General features: G+C 38.4%; 1 protein-coding gene across 9 annotated transcripts in view; it reads right to left on the bottom strand.

The window, feature by feature from the left end:
- LOC145539476 (VPS10 domain-containing receptor SorCS1) overlaps positions 1–12,425 on the bottom strand; it is a 580,892-nt gene that overhangs the window by 477,523 nt on the left and 90,944 nt on the right. The window contains exon 1 of one of the 9 annotated variants that reach the window (XM_081573565.1): positions 10,547–10,607. The exons of the other annotated variants lie outside the window; for them this stretch is intronic. The gene's annotated coding sequence lies outside the window, so the exon portion shown is untranslated. Of the gene's footprint in view, positions 1–10,546; positions 10,608–12,425 lie in introns of those variants that run through there. 9 annotated transcript variants of the gene reach the window in all.

Raw genomic sequence — 12,425 nt, 5'->3', positions numbered from 1 at the left:
CAGGGTGATGGGAGACAGGAAAAATAATACAGCCAGACATTTCTAATGAACACCTAGAGCTGTCTTGCGGTTTCTTCAGCAATAGTATAGATTATCAGGATATGGCCGCGGAACACAGGTTGCTTCAGTGTGAGCCGTATCAGGGCAGAAATGAGGATAAATATCCACTTAAAGGAGTTGCTATTGGAGCCAGTTGGTAACTACTTTCTCCTTTCTGAAGGCTGAAGTCACCCGTGAGGTATTACTTTGAGAGATTACCCTTCTTTACACACCCCCTTGGACATTCTAGGCTCTAAGCATGGGGAAACAAAGCTATTTCATTTCGGAAACCAGCAGTTTCTTTCTGACATTTGGCAGAAAGTAATGTGAGAAGTTGTGGAACTAGCTCCTTGTACACACTGTCTGGTACAGAGTACACCCGTCTGGGGGGCTTTAATCACAACACACATCCCATCAACCATTATATAAAAATGTGCTTAGGAAGAGGAAAGGAGCTCGTAAAAAGCCTTGATGAGGAGATGTATTTGTATGGTTCAGTGAGCTGAGCAATGGGCTAGGACTTGAGATGACAAAGCGCCCCCATGTCCTAGAAGAACGAGTTACTTACCACCCTCTGCTCACTCTGTTTCTGCACGGGGAGAGCGGGGAACATGGGCACTGCCCCACTGTGCAGGGCAGAATGGGAGCGCCATGGGCCATCAGTCAGTGAGACACAGACAGAATGTCTTCCTCAGCCACTGATCTTTTCCTTGAGTTTCAGTTGTTCTCTGCCAATTATTGGGAAATAGAACAATGGGCTATACATTCTGGTGGCATAGAAACTGTAGTTTGCAAAATGAGATGGCTGATGAGTACAGGAGAAAACCATCTCTCATGTCATCAACACAGATCCATTTGTAACTAATTCAAAGATTTATAGGAAGCAGAATAGTGTTTTCTTTTTCATTCAACACATTTATTAGTGGCAAAGGGCAAGAAGGCAAGAAATAAGGGAAATGAGTTGATCCAATTGGCTGATGCACTGATGCAATTTACTCTTTGTTTGCCCAAACTTCTTTCAGGGCAGAGAGAGAAAGCTGGGGTTCTATCTCTGATCTTACTATAGTTTTACAGTGAATATCCACAGCCCAGTCATACAGGGGAGGCTTATGTCACTAAGGCCACAGTTAACTGATATGCTCACAATGAAACATTTTTCGTTGAGTTTATTTTTATTTTCTGTATGTCTTTTCTGTCCATCCCTCTTTTACCATGCCCTGGTGGTTTTCTTGTCATCATATGCCCAGAAACTTTCCATATCAGCTCTAGCATACAGCCTCCCCCGTCCTGAATTCTCAGCTTGATCACTGACCTCTCTCTATTCTAAATGTCTTCATTAAACTTCAAAGAATGTGACTGGGTCACACAGAGAAGTGAAAAACACACCATCAGAGCTCAAAAGACAAGAAAAGGATACAATCAGCATTGTTTATTCTCAAGTAATCAGGCCATAATCACTTTATGGAACAGACACTTGCCCCAGAAAAAAAAAAAAAGCTCATAAAATGAGTATCTTGAACACAAATATCAATTTCCAGTGATTATTATAAAGCTAGTAAATGTATTTTTTCTTATACACACAAAAACACAACCCAATAAACAAGTCTGTTAGAAAAAGGAATCAACTGGGGTAAAGGTCTGTCCTTTATATAACAGGCACTATAAAACCTTATCAGTCTCTGCCTCTTGGGAGTCACAGCCCCAAATCACAGGCTCACCTTTCCCAAGGTACCTTCTCCAAGGACACAAGTGCACTCAACCCCTGAACCTAAACAAGGTAATTCTTTCTCATGTTAAACTAGAGGCAGGTATAGAATTTCTACACATTATCTGTGGCAGTGTCTCTTACTCTTTTCCTCCCTCTCTTCTTCCTTCCCTCTCCGATTCCAGTGTCTCACAATGTCCTATAGAACTGAGCTTCACTATCTTATTTCACTCAAAGATTCCACCATTTAACAAAGGGCAATCATAGGAAAAATATCAAAGTTTAGACAAGACTTGTTTTCAACTTAGAGACTCCAAACGCTATAGTCAGCTCACTTTAAAATTACATTCTTAAATGATACATGGAAATAGAAGCACAGTGGAATCAACATATTAGTACTTATTCTTCTGTTCGCTTCCTAGCTCTAGTGAGCTGTCTCCTGGACACCGTCAGAGGAGCAAGGAGCTCTCTGGGGCCTCTTTCATGAGGCAGTTAACTCTATCCACGAGGGATCTATTCTCGTGACCTAATCACCTCCCCAAAAGCCTCACCTCAAGACATCATCACCTTGGGGGTTAGCTTTCAGCATACAGTTCTGGGAGTGGTGGGAGTGGGGCACAGAAATTCACTATATAGCACTTTAAAGGAAAAGAAACTCATTGATCTGTAGAACATTTTTGTTGCTATTGATAAAAGAAAGGGAACACAGACTCTTATAACACAGCTATTATAGAACAGGACTCACAACCTTCCTATAACAGAAATACATCCATCAGCCCTATTTAGAAGATATTTGACACACCTAAAGTCAACTTTTACTCAGCATGACAGATAAACAGGTATTTCTGACTAATTAATATTCTAGCTAACAGAGGCTTTTTATTTACACAGTCAGCAAAGACTGTCATTCAAAAAATATAGGATGTGATAAATTATAAACAATAAAATTATCTTAACTCTAACTTTCTTTGGTAATTCAGAAAGTGCTCCTGGCTGTATGCTGTACTGTCTTGGGAAGCACAGACTCCCCACTCAAAATGTCTGAGCTTGAATCCCAGCCCTCTTGCTCATCTGTTTGGTCTAATAAGGAAGCTGCTCACCATCTCCAAGCTTCAGGATCCTTATGGGTTAAAAATGGAAGTGATAATTCTACTGACCACACACAGTGACGAATCAGTATATGTAGAACTGTGTCTGGCACATGGGAACTAGAAAATAAAGGTTAGCAATTACAAATGCTGCTACTATTTAAATATCATTAAAGTATTAGTTAACAGAGAATTATGGCTTATGATTCCAACTGTTTAAGATTTTATTTTCAAGTAGTACAACTGAAAGCACTGAAAATCTAAATCTGGTATCCATTTTTCAACTTTTCAGAGAAAACTAGGGAAATGACTGACTATAAAAGCACATTGCTAATAGTAGTGCCCTGTTTTTTGCTTTTTTCGCTGTTGTTTTTTTTTTTTTTTTCATGGACTGAAACTCTTCCCTGTAATGCATCTTGTGACAGGAAACCAATAAGCCATTTTTATGTTTTCATTGATCTCAATATGTTTCCTATGACTAGTGTCTGTATGAAAATTCCTTCTCATAATCTAAATCATCTCTAACACACAACATAAAACCTGTCTTTGTTGTTTTCTCATTGGAGTCTAGGGTTACAGGAAGGCCAGCCAATAAACTCAGAACAAGGAGCTTCACTCCATAGAGCTGGCTCCTACCATGAGGGCGAAAGCAAATCCCACGCACACATTATAAAGACCCTCTTTCAGCAAAAGTGAAAAATGCAAACAGTCTAGTTTTGCTGAAACTGTGACATGAAGTGGGTATAGTTTCCCACACAATCTTATTTTTCAATGTTTTCTATGCCAAGATAAGGACCTTACAACAAAAGCAATTACTTAGTGATGTTTCACACTGTTTAAAAGCATATTATCTCTGGTGGAGACAAAGGCTCTCTGCAGCCTGGGAACTGCTCAGATGACAGAAGAGATGCTCAAAATCCCAGTAAAACAAGAAGCCTGGATTTCATGCGAGGTCATAACTGACAACGAAAGAAAACGTTGCAGAAATGCTGTGGATGTCAGATTCAAGGACCTGCAGTCCTGCTGTTGTAAAGAATTCAGGGGATGCTGTATAAAGGATGGGCCTGTTTAGAGCTTTGCCTATGAGCTTTATTATGAAAGGACCTTTGGAGCAAAAGGAGATGAGACAATAATGAATTCTGTAAAATGAAAGGGACCTCAGAAGTCCATCTGGCCCATCCTCCCACCATCAAGCCGGCTTATGCTCCATGAGCCCAGACAGAAGAAATCCTACTTTACATCATGTTTTAGGGATGTCAAAAAACAGTAAATTAAAAAACTTCATAATCTATTTATAGACCCAGCAGTAGATAGTCTATCAAATGAAATAAAATTCAATTACAAAGTACATCAGAATGCCAAAGTGCATTGGATTTGATTATCATGAGAGTCAAAGACTGTTTCTGACAGATACAATGATCTTAATTTCACACTTATCCTCATACACAGATTCCTTATAGGTGACAGCACATGGCTCTAACAAATCCCCTGCCACATCACATTGTACACATGCATACACAGACACACAATCGTGTATGTATGTATGAACACCCTGTGTTACAATGCAGAGGGTGATGGAAATGACAGTGAGCACTCAGGAAGTCTGGATTCTCCTGCTGCCTTCAGGGCTTTTGATCTGTTTCTCAATAACTTATCTATCCAACTTTTTGTTTTTTATCTTAACTGCAAAACTGAGATAAAAGGATTGAGGGAGGATCTTAAGAGGTTAAAATTAATTAATTTTACACACCCAAGTGAATTCCTTGGCTATAATTTGTATTGCCCTATACTTAGTTAGGGTCCCAAACCTGCAAAGGGAACTTGCCAGACCTACTCTGCCTTCTGTTCACACAGCATTGTTCTGTCCTTATTTCTCCACAGGCCCTCAGCCCCTGAGAAGCCCATTTTGTTCAAAACCACTCCCTGTGATCATGAAAGTGTGCTGTGTGCTGTGCTCAGCGTGTCCAATCCCCTGTGGCCCCATGGAGTATAGCCCACCAGGCTTCTCTGTCCACGGAATTTCCCAGGCAAGAATACTGGAACGGGTTGCCCATTTCCTACTCCAGGGGATCTTTTTGACCCAGGGATTGAACCCATGACTCCTGCATCGCCTGCACTGGCAGGCGAATTCTTTACCACTATCATCAGCTGGGAAGTGATCATGAAAGGGAGCCACCCAATTCAATATCTTTGCCAACAACCCTTTTCCTTTACCTTGTGGAGATTGTGACCACACATTCCCAGCTCACAAGTTCACTCTAAATTAACCAATATTTTTTTACATGAGAAAAAAAATATTGAATACAACTCATTTTTGCTCTCTCTTTACTGCCTCCTATCACGTTTGGTTACCTTCCTTTCTTCCAGATTTTTTAAAGAGTTTTTAAAAATTCATATTTTAGTTAATTTTATTTCATCACCAACACCTAAACCAATGACTTAAAAATTCTCAAGTATTCACAGTTTCAAATATACCTTCTGTTTTGAAGGTAATTCAAGAAAACGTATTTTCTATCTCTATTCCTCCCAGAAACATCTATGAGTAAAAAATAATAGTAGCCTTGCTGATAAATATCTGAACTATACTAGTGATGAGTTTCATCAAGAAAAGGAAAAACAACTTTTTTTTTTTTTTTGGAAAAAAGGGAAAATTAGACATAAAAATGAACCAATTTAGAACTTATGGTTGTGAGGGGAATAGTCAGGGAACTTAGAAAAGTCAGCCTTCCAAGGTAAAAAAATACAAAGAAATAGCAGGAAACAACAGACAGGGAAAGACTAGAGATCTCTTCAAGAAAATCAGAGATACCAAAGGAACATTTCATGAAAGAATTGACACAATAAAGGACAGAAATGGTATGGACCTAACAGAAGCAGAAGATGTTAAGAAGAGGTGGCAAGAATGCACAGAAGAATTGTACAAAAAAGTTCTTCACAACCCAGACAATCACGATGGTGTGATCACTCACCTAGAGCCAGACATCCTGGATTGTGAACCAAGTGGGCCTTAGGAAGCATCACTATGAACAAAGCTAGTGGAGATGATAGAACTCCAGCTGAGCTATTTCAAATCCTAAAAGATGATGCTATTAAAGTGCTACACTCCATATGCCAGCAAATTTGGAAAACTCAGCAAAGTACACAGGACTGGAAAAGGTCAGTTTTTATTTCAATCCTAAAGAAGAGCAATGCCAAAGAATGTTAAAACTACCACACAACTGTACTCATTTCACATGCTAGCTAGGCAAAATCCTCCAAGCAAGGCTTCAACAATACATGGACTGAGAACTTCCAGATGTGCAAGCTGGATTTAGAAAAGGCAGAGGAACCGAAGATCAAATTGTCAACATTTGTTGGATCATAGAAAAAGCAAGAGAATTCCAGAAAAAAAATTCTTCTTCTTCATTGATTATGATTAAGCATTTGACTGTGTGGATCACAACAAACTGTGGAAAATTCTTAAAGAGATGAGAATACCAGATCACCTGACTTCTCTTCTAAGAAACCTGTACGCAGGTCAAGAAGCAACAGTTAGAACTGGATATGGAACAATGGACTGGTTCAAAATGGACTGGGAAAGGAGTATGTCAAGGCTGTATATTGTCACCCTGCTTATTTAACTTATATGCAAAGTATAAAATGTGCAATGCTAGGCTGGAAGAAGCATACGCTAGAATCAAGATTGCCGGGAGAAATATCAATAACCTCAGATATGCAGATGACCCCACCCTCATGGCAGAAAATGAGGAGAAACTAAAGAACCTCTTGATAAAGGTGAAAGAGGAGAGTGAAAGAGTCAGCTTAAAGCTCAACATTCAGAAAACTAAGATCATGGCATCCGGTCCCATCACTTCATGGCAAATAGAAGGGTCAACAATGGAAACGGTGACAAACTTTATTTTCTTGGGCTCCAAAATCGCTGCAGATGGTGACTGCAGCCTCAAAGTTAAAAGACACTTGCTCCTTGGAAGAAAAGCAATGACAAACATAGACAGCATATTAAAAAGCAGAGACATTATTTTGCCGACAAAGGTCCACATAGTAAAATCTATGGTTTTCCCAGGAGTCAAGTATGAATGTGAGACTTGAACCATTTCTTTAAGGCTGAGCGCCGAAGAATTGATGAACTGTGGTTTTGGAGAAGAATCTTGAGAGTCCCTTGGATTGCAAGGAGATCAACCCTGTCAATCCTAAAGGAGATTAACCCTGAATATTCACTGGAAGGACTGATGCTGAAGCTGAAGCTCCAATACTTTGGCCACCTGATGCGAAGAGCTGACTGACTGGAAAAGACCCTGATGCTGAGAAAAATTGAAGTGGATGAGATGGTTGGATGGCATCACCGACTCAATGGACATGAGTTTAAGTAAACTCAGGGAGATGGTGAAGGACAGGAAAGCCTGATGTGCTGCAGTCCATGGGGTTGTAAAATGTCAGACAGGACTGAACAACTGAACAACAAATATACATGCTGCTATATTCAAAATGGATAACCAACAAAGACCTACTGTATAGCACATGGTGTGTGTGTGTGTGTGTGTTAGTCGCTTTGTGGTGTCCAACTCTTTGCGACCCCATATGGATTGCGGCCTGCTAGACTCTTCTGTCCATGGGATTCTCCAGGCAAGAATACTGGAGTGGGTTGTCATTTCCTTCTCCAGGGGATCTTCCCAACCCAGAGATTGAACTGGGGTCCCCTGCATTGCAGGCAGATTCTTTACCATTTGAGCCACAAGGGAAGCCCCTCTACTCATTTCCCCCATAGCACATGGAACTCAGTGTTATGTGCCTGCCTGGATGGGAGGGTGGTTTGGGAGAGAATAGATACATTTATATGTTTGGCTGAGTCCCGTCACTGTTCGCCTGAAACTACCACCATATTGTTAATTGGCTATATCCCAACATAAAATAAAAGGTTTGAAACTTGAAAAAAAAAAAAAAAAAGCAATTCAGAGTCTCTACGAAGGAATCTAATGGTACTCAACAAGAATTCCTACGAATCTCAATTGTTAGCAACTATAATCTGTATCATAAAAGAATGGATTCAGATAAATATCAAAGAATTAAAGAAAAAATAATGTGCTCGCAAATGCATCCATAATGGATGCTTAGCACATGAGAAACAACTTGAATAAAAAAAAATCCCAAGCCAACATCACTCTGATATCATAGCAAAATTCTACATATCTAATTAAAAATCCTTATTTCCACCTTATAAAAATCAAAAGAACATGGTTTTAAGACTATTCATGATCTTTTTCAGTAGTAAAACTGGTAACAAAGATACCTATTAGGTTTTTCAACATCCCTTACATAAAAGCCAATGCAATACATTCCATTTAGACTGCAATACAAGAGAAATAACTATGCTTAGAAAACCAAAATATTTCCCTTTATAAGACAGTGAAAGCTCCATAATTCACTTTTTCCTTTTTGTCTTTGTGTGGGCAGTTCAGAGCAAAATTCAGGGTTCCAACGTAATAGCTATCCAAATCTAGGTTCTGATATAATTATTCTTCCATCCTTTTAATAATTTCGCTGTTTTATTTCACTCATATAACCTATGGCTTCATTTTATCTGTATCATATAATGTAAAATATCTAAAGTTATTTTGGAAATAAGTAGGGCATAACAAGTGCATGAATGAATCATTAAAAATTGCATACTGATTATATTAAACTAGAGACACATTAACAGAATAAGGTTAAGTAAATAATAAATGAGAAACAAATATTAGAAATTGATATGAATGGGTAATAAAATTAGTAGCTAAACTTTACTGTCTTTTTACTCTGTATCAAACATTATTAAATGTATTTAACATTTTCTTATATCAGTGAATGAACACAGCAACCCTCTAAAATAGCATCAGTAGCCCCCACTTCCCCATCTATCAATGAGGAAACTGAGGCCCAGAGAAGCTAAGTAATCTCTGCAAAACCACACAGTTTGCAGTCTACATGTACATAATTTTAAATACAATTTTATTTCCTTGAAAGAGTTTATATTCATAATATTAACATTCATAAAAGCAATGAATACTGAATTTAATTTCTTAAGCTGAAGGAAAAAAATCATCTTATTCCTTTCATCTTCACTATATTTTTATTAATATTAACATGCTTAAATTTATTAATATCTCCATGGTATCATTTTCTATTATTTCAGGCATAGTATTACAGATGAGTTAGATCGTTGAAATTAATTTGGGGTGGGGCACGTTTAGGTTCTAACTACAACTAACTAAAGATACTTTTTTTTCATTCAAATACTCACTAAAACATAAGGAGATTTAAGGTTAAAAAGCCATAGGGAGCTCAAACTCTTGCTAACCTACCTGTCATAGTTCAGAATAATACAGCCTTGCTGAGACATGAGGTCTGAATTTCAGGGTCAAGAAAATAGATGTTAGGTGTTCCAGCACCCTTTGGTGGCAGTCTCTCTGCCACCAAAGGAAATGAAACCGCTCCATGGGTACACGGGAACGAATCTGCAAATCATCTGGATTCATGTCCTGCTTTTGTCACTTCCTCTCTCCTACGTTAATACCTCTTTTCTTTCCAGTTCGCATAAATTTAACAAGGTCGGAGATACTGCATCTTGAAATGTGAAGTCAGTGATAAGTATGGGTTTTGACATTAGAGTTTTACTGTGGTTCAGTGAAATGTTTCGTTTTTGATTTTTACTGTTTTTCTTTTTTTCAAAATAATTCTTTTTGCAAAGGGAAAAATTCCCCACTGCTTGTTTCAAACTATACAGGAATAAATTTGCTTCCATAAAACCAAGTCAAAGCAGGTGATCTTTCCTTGAACCAAAGAAATAACTGCTAGACACTGGAAAGTTGGATACAATGTGTGTGTGTTCTCAGATTTATGTACATATGAATGTATGCATGGTTAGATTTTGATAAAGCCTTAACTTTCTCACACCACAGTGAACCATTAGAATGAATTTGCAACTATCTTTTTTTCAGTTCCCCCATTCCAAATTAAAAATGGAAACTCACTGGGTACTTGTCCAAGTTCATGATATAACTTTAGTCACAATGAAATCAGGGTGAATTTAAAAATACTTCAAATAAATGAAGAATAGGCAGAACAATAAAAAAAAAAAAAAGCTGAAAATGTACAGTAGTTCAATACTTGCTAAAATTCATTGAGTTGAATGACGTTAACCAACTCTTCACTACCACCTCACTCCATCCTCACTCCCTCCACTAAATTAGTAGTTTTCATTCACAAATATTTAAAATTGTTTTAGGCAGCTACTTGCAGCTTTCCCAAGGAGTTCAACTCATTTCTATTTTAACGTTTAAACAATTATCTTGGTTAGGAATAGAAAAGATAAATAAGGTACCAGCGACTGGGCCCACCATCTTAGGATTCTAAACTCTGAACTGAAAAGCGAAAGTCGCTCAGTCATGTCCAACTCTTTGCAATCCCACAAACTATACAGTCCATGGAATTCTCTAGGCCAGAATACTGGAGTGGGTAGCCATTCCCTTCTCCAGGGGATCTTCCCAACCCAGAGATCAAACCCAGGTCTCCTGCATTGCAGGCGGATTCTCTACCAGCTGAGCTACCAGGGAAGCCCTGAACTGAAAAGGATAAACTTATCTGTCCTTTCCTGTCTACCCAACCCCCAATTAACACATTTGGCTTGATTAATTCTATGTCTTCAATAGCTTGTCATGCAAAATTATGAATTTTCTACCTGAAGGAGAGAAAGAGGGAGGAGCAGCAGATCTACTCTGGCTCAGTTACCGGCTGTTCCCAAGGAAACAGAACTTTGGGCAAGGAGTCATAGCCAGTACAGTGACTCCTCTCTGAAGCTTTCCCTCTAGCCTGCCTTGTCCGGAACTCCAGTTTATGTAAACAGCTTGCTGCACACTGATTTGCACTTCATATGCTGGAATTTTATTCATACTGACTCCCTGTGAAGATGTGCTTATCAACAATCTATCCAGAAGTGGGATCCACCTTCCTGATCCTACCCATCTCTCAGCAGACAGGCTTCCTCTTGTGGTTGTTGACGTACTGATGTATTTTTGTGTAATTGCATCATCTCTGGAAACTCGATCCACAGACCTTTATTATAAACCCCTACTGGTACTAGTACAGATGAAAGGAAATGGCATTTCTGTAGTGCTATTTTTGCAAATAGCTTCTATCCATCTCCATTCACCTTCAGGACAACCAGGAAGTGTCATTTACTGTGATTCCCACTTAATAGGAGAGAGTTGAGTCTCAGGTTTCTGGTATAAGGACACCTCCTAAACAGTGTCAAAGAAGAGTATGGAACTCAAAAAAAGACAACACCACTTTCTTTTGAAATCTCAGAAATAACTGTATTTGAGTGAGCCTTTTCTTCTCCTACCAATACCACAGATCCTAAGGGGATTCAGCATACGTAACTAGTATGTTTTGACTCAGTCATGAGAATGTGGCAAAAGACAGTAATAAAAAAGATCAGCATTAACATTTAGTGAGTGCTGCAGGCTTTTAATACCATATTGAATATTCTCATACATAATCTTATTTAATCTCGACAGAAACTCTAAATGTGAGTACTATTATTTCCCTCATTTCATAAATTTCCCTAATTTTTTAAGCTCCCAAGCCTAATAAATTGCAGAGATGGGATTCAAATCCAACTTGTTTGATGCTAGGACAACTTACCATCTTCTTATTATAACAAAAACATATTTCTCAACCTTCAAAAAGGAAGTTATCAGTCCCTAGGGAAGCACTCCTTTGAAGAAAAGTGTAAATTTTAATGGTTATTAATACTTTAATGATTTTTCTCCAAGTCTTAAATTTGCATCAAATCAACCTAGATGACTCCTTTTCTCATTTTGTCTGAAACTGAGAGGGCATCTGTCCACCCTGGGGTTCCAAGCATCACAAACATTTTCTGTTGCCATTTAGCCATAAAATAGCTCCTACATTTCACTGTGGAGTTGTTTTTGGACCCTGTGTTCCAAAGAACCTCAAATTCCTTCAGGAAGAAAACTACTCTGTGAGTTGCTACCATGTTCATTATCCTGCAGTCGCTTTACCAAATAAAAATGGTTTTGACTGAAATGAGAATGTGTTATGCAAACCATAAGGAAGCCTGTAAATATTACTTAGCATCTTCAGTCTTCCTTTTCAAAGATAATAGCTATCTGAAAGTGAAAAGTCAGCCATCTGCTACAAGCCTCCACAAATGAATCTATCGCCCTAGGCACTGGAGACCCAAGGCTAGAGAGAAATGAAGTTCAAGGATCAAAAGTCATTTAGTTAATGATGATTAAGCCTGGACTCCTACATCATATGATTCATATGACTACTTTTTTATCATAATTTAATCATTTTGATTATTATTTTTTCAACACTGCTGAAATGTTTCTAAGAAGAAACCCGAAACAGGTCTGGGTCCTCTACTAAATACTATGAGAGAAAAGGAGGGAGAATAAATAGTGTATTTCCAACCATATAAGTGGACGAAACAGAAATGACAGATGTTGATTTGTCACTATTTGGATATGAAAAATCCTGTTACTGGCTATAGGTGGGCCACCTATAACATAATCTTGCTTAATTAACCAACC

The sequence above is a fragment of the Giraffa tippelskirchi genome, chromosome 2 (genome assembly GCF_054371585.1).
Source record: "Giraffa tippelskirchi isolate mGirTip1 chromosome 2, T2T-mGirTip1v1.2.pri, whole genome shotgun sequence".
Lineage (NCBI taxonomy): Eukaryota > Metazoa > Chordata > Mammalia > Artiodactyla > Giraffidae > Giraffa > Giraffa tippelskirchi.
The sequence above is the reverse complement of the archived record's forward strand: the minus strand, read 5'-3'. Positions and strand labels throughout refer to the sequence as shown.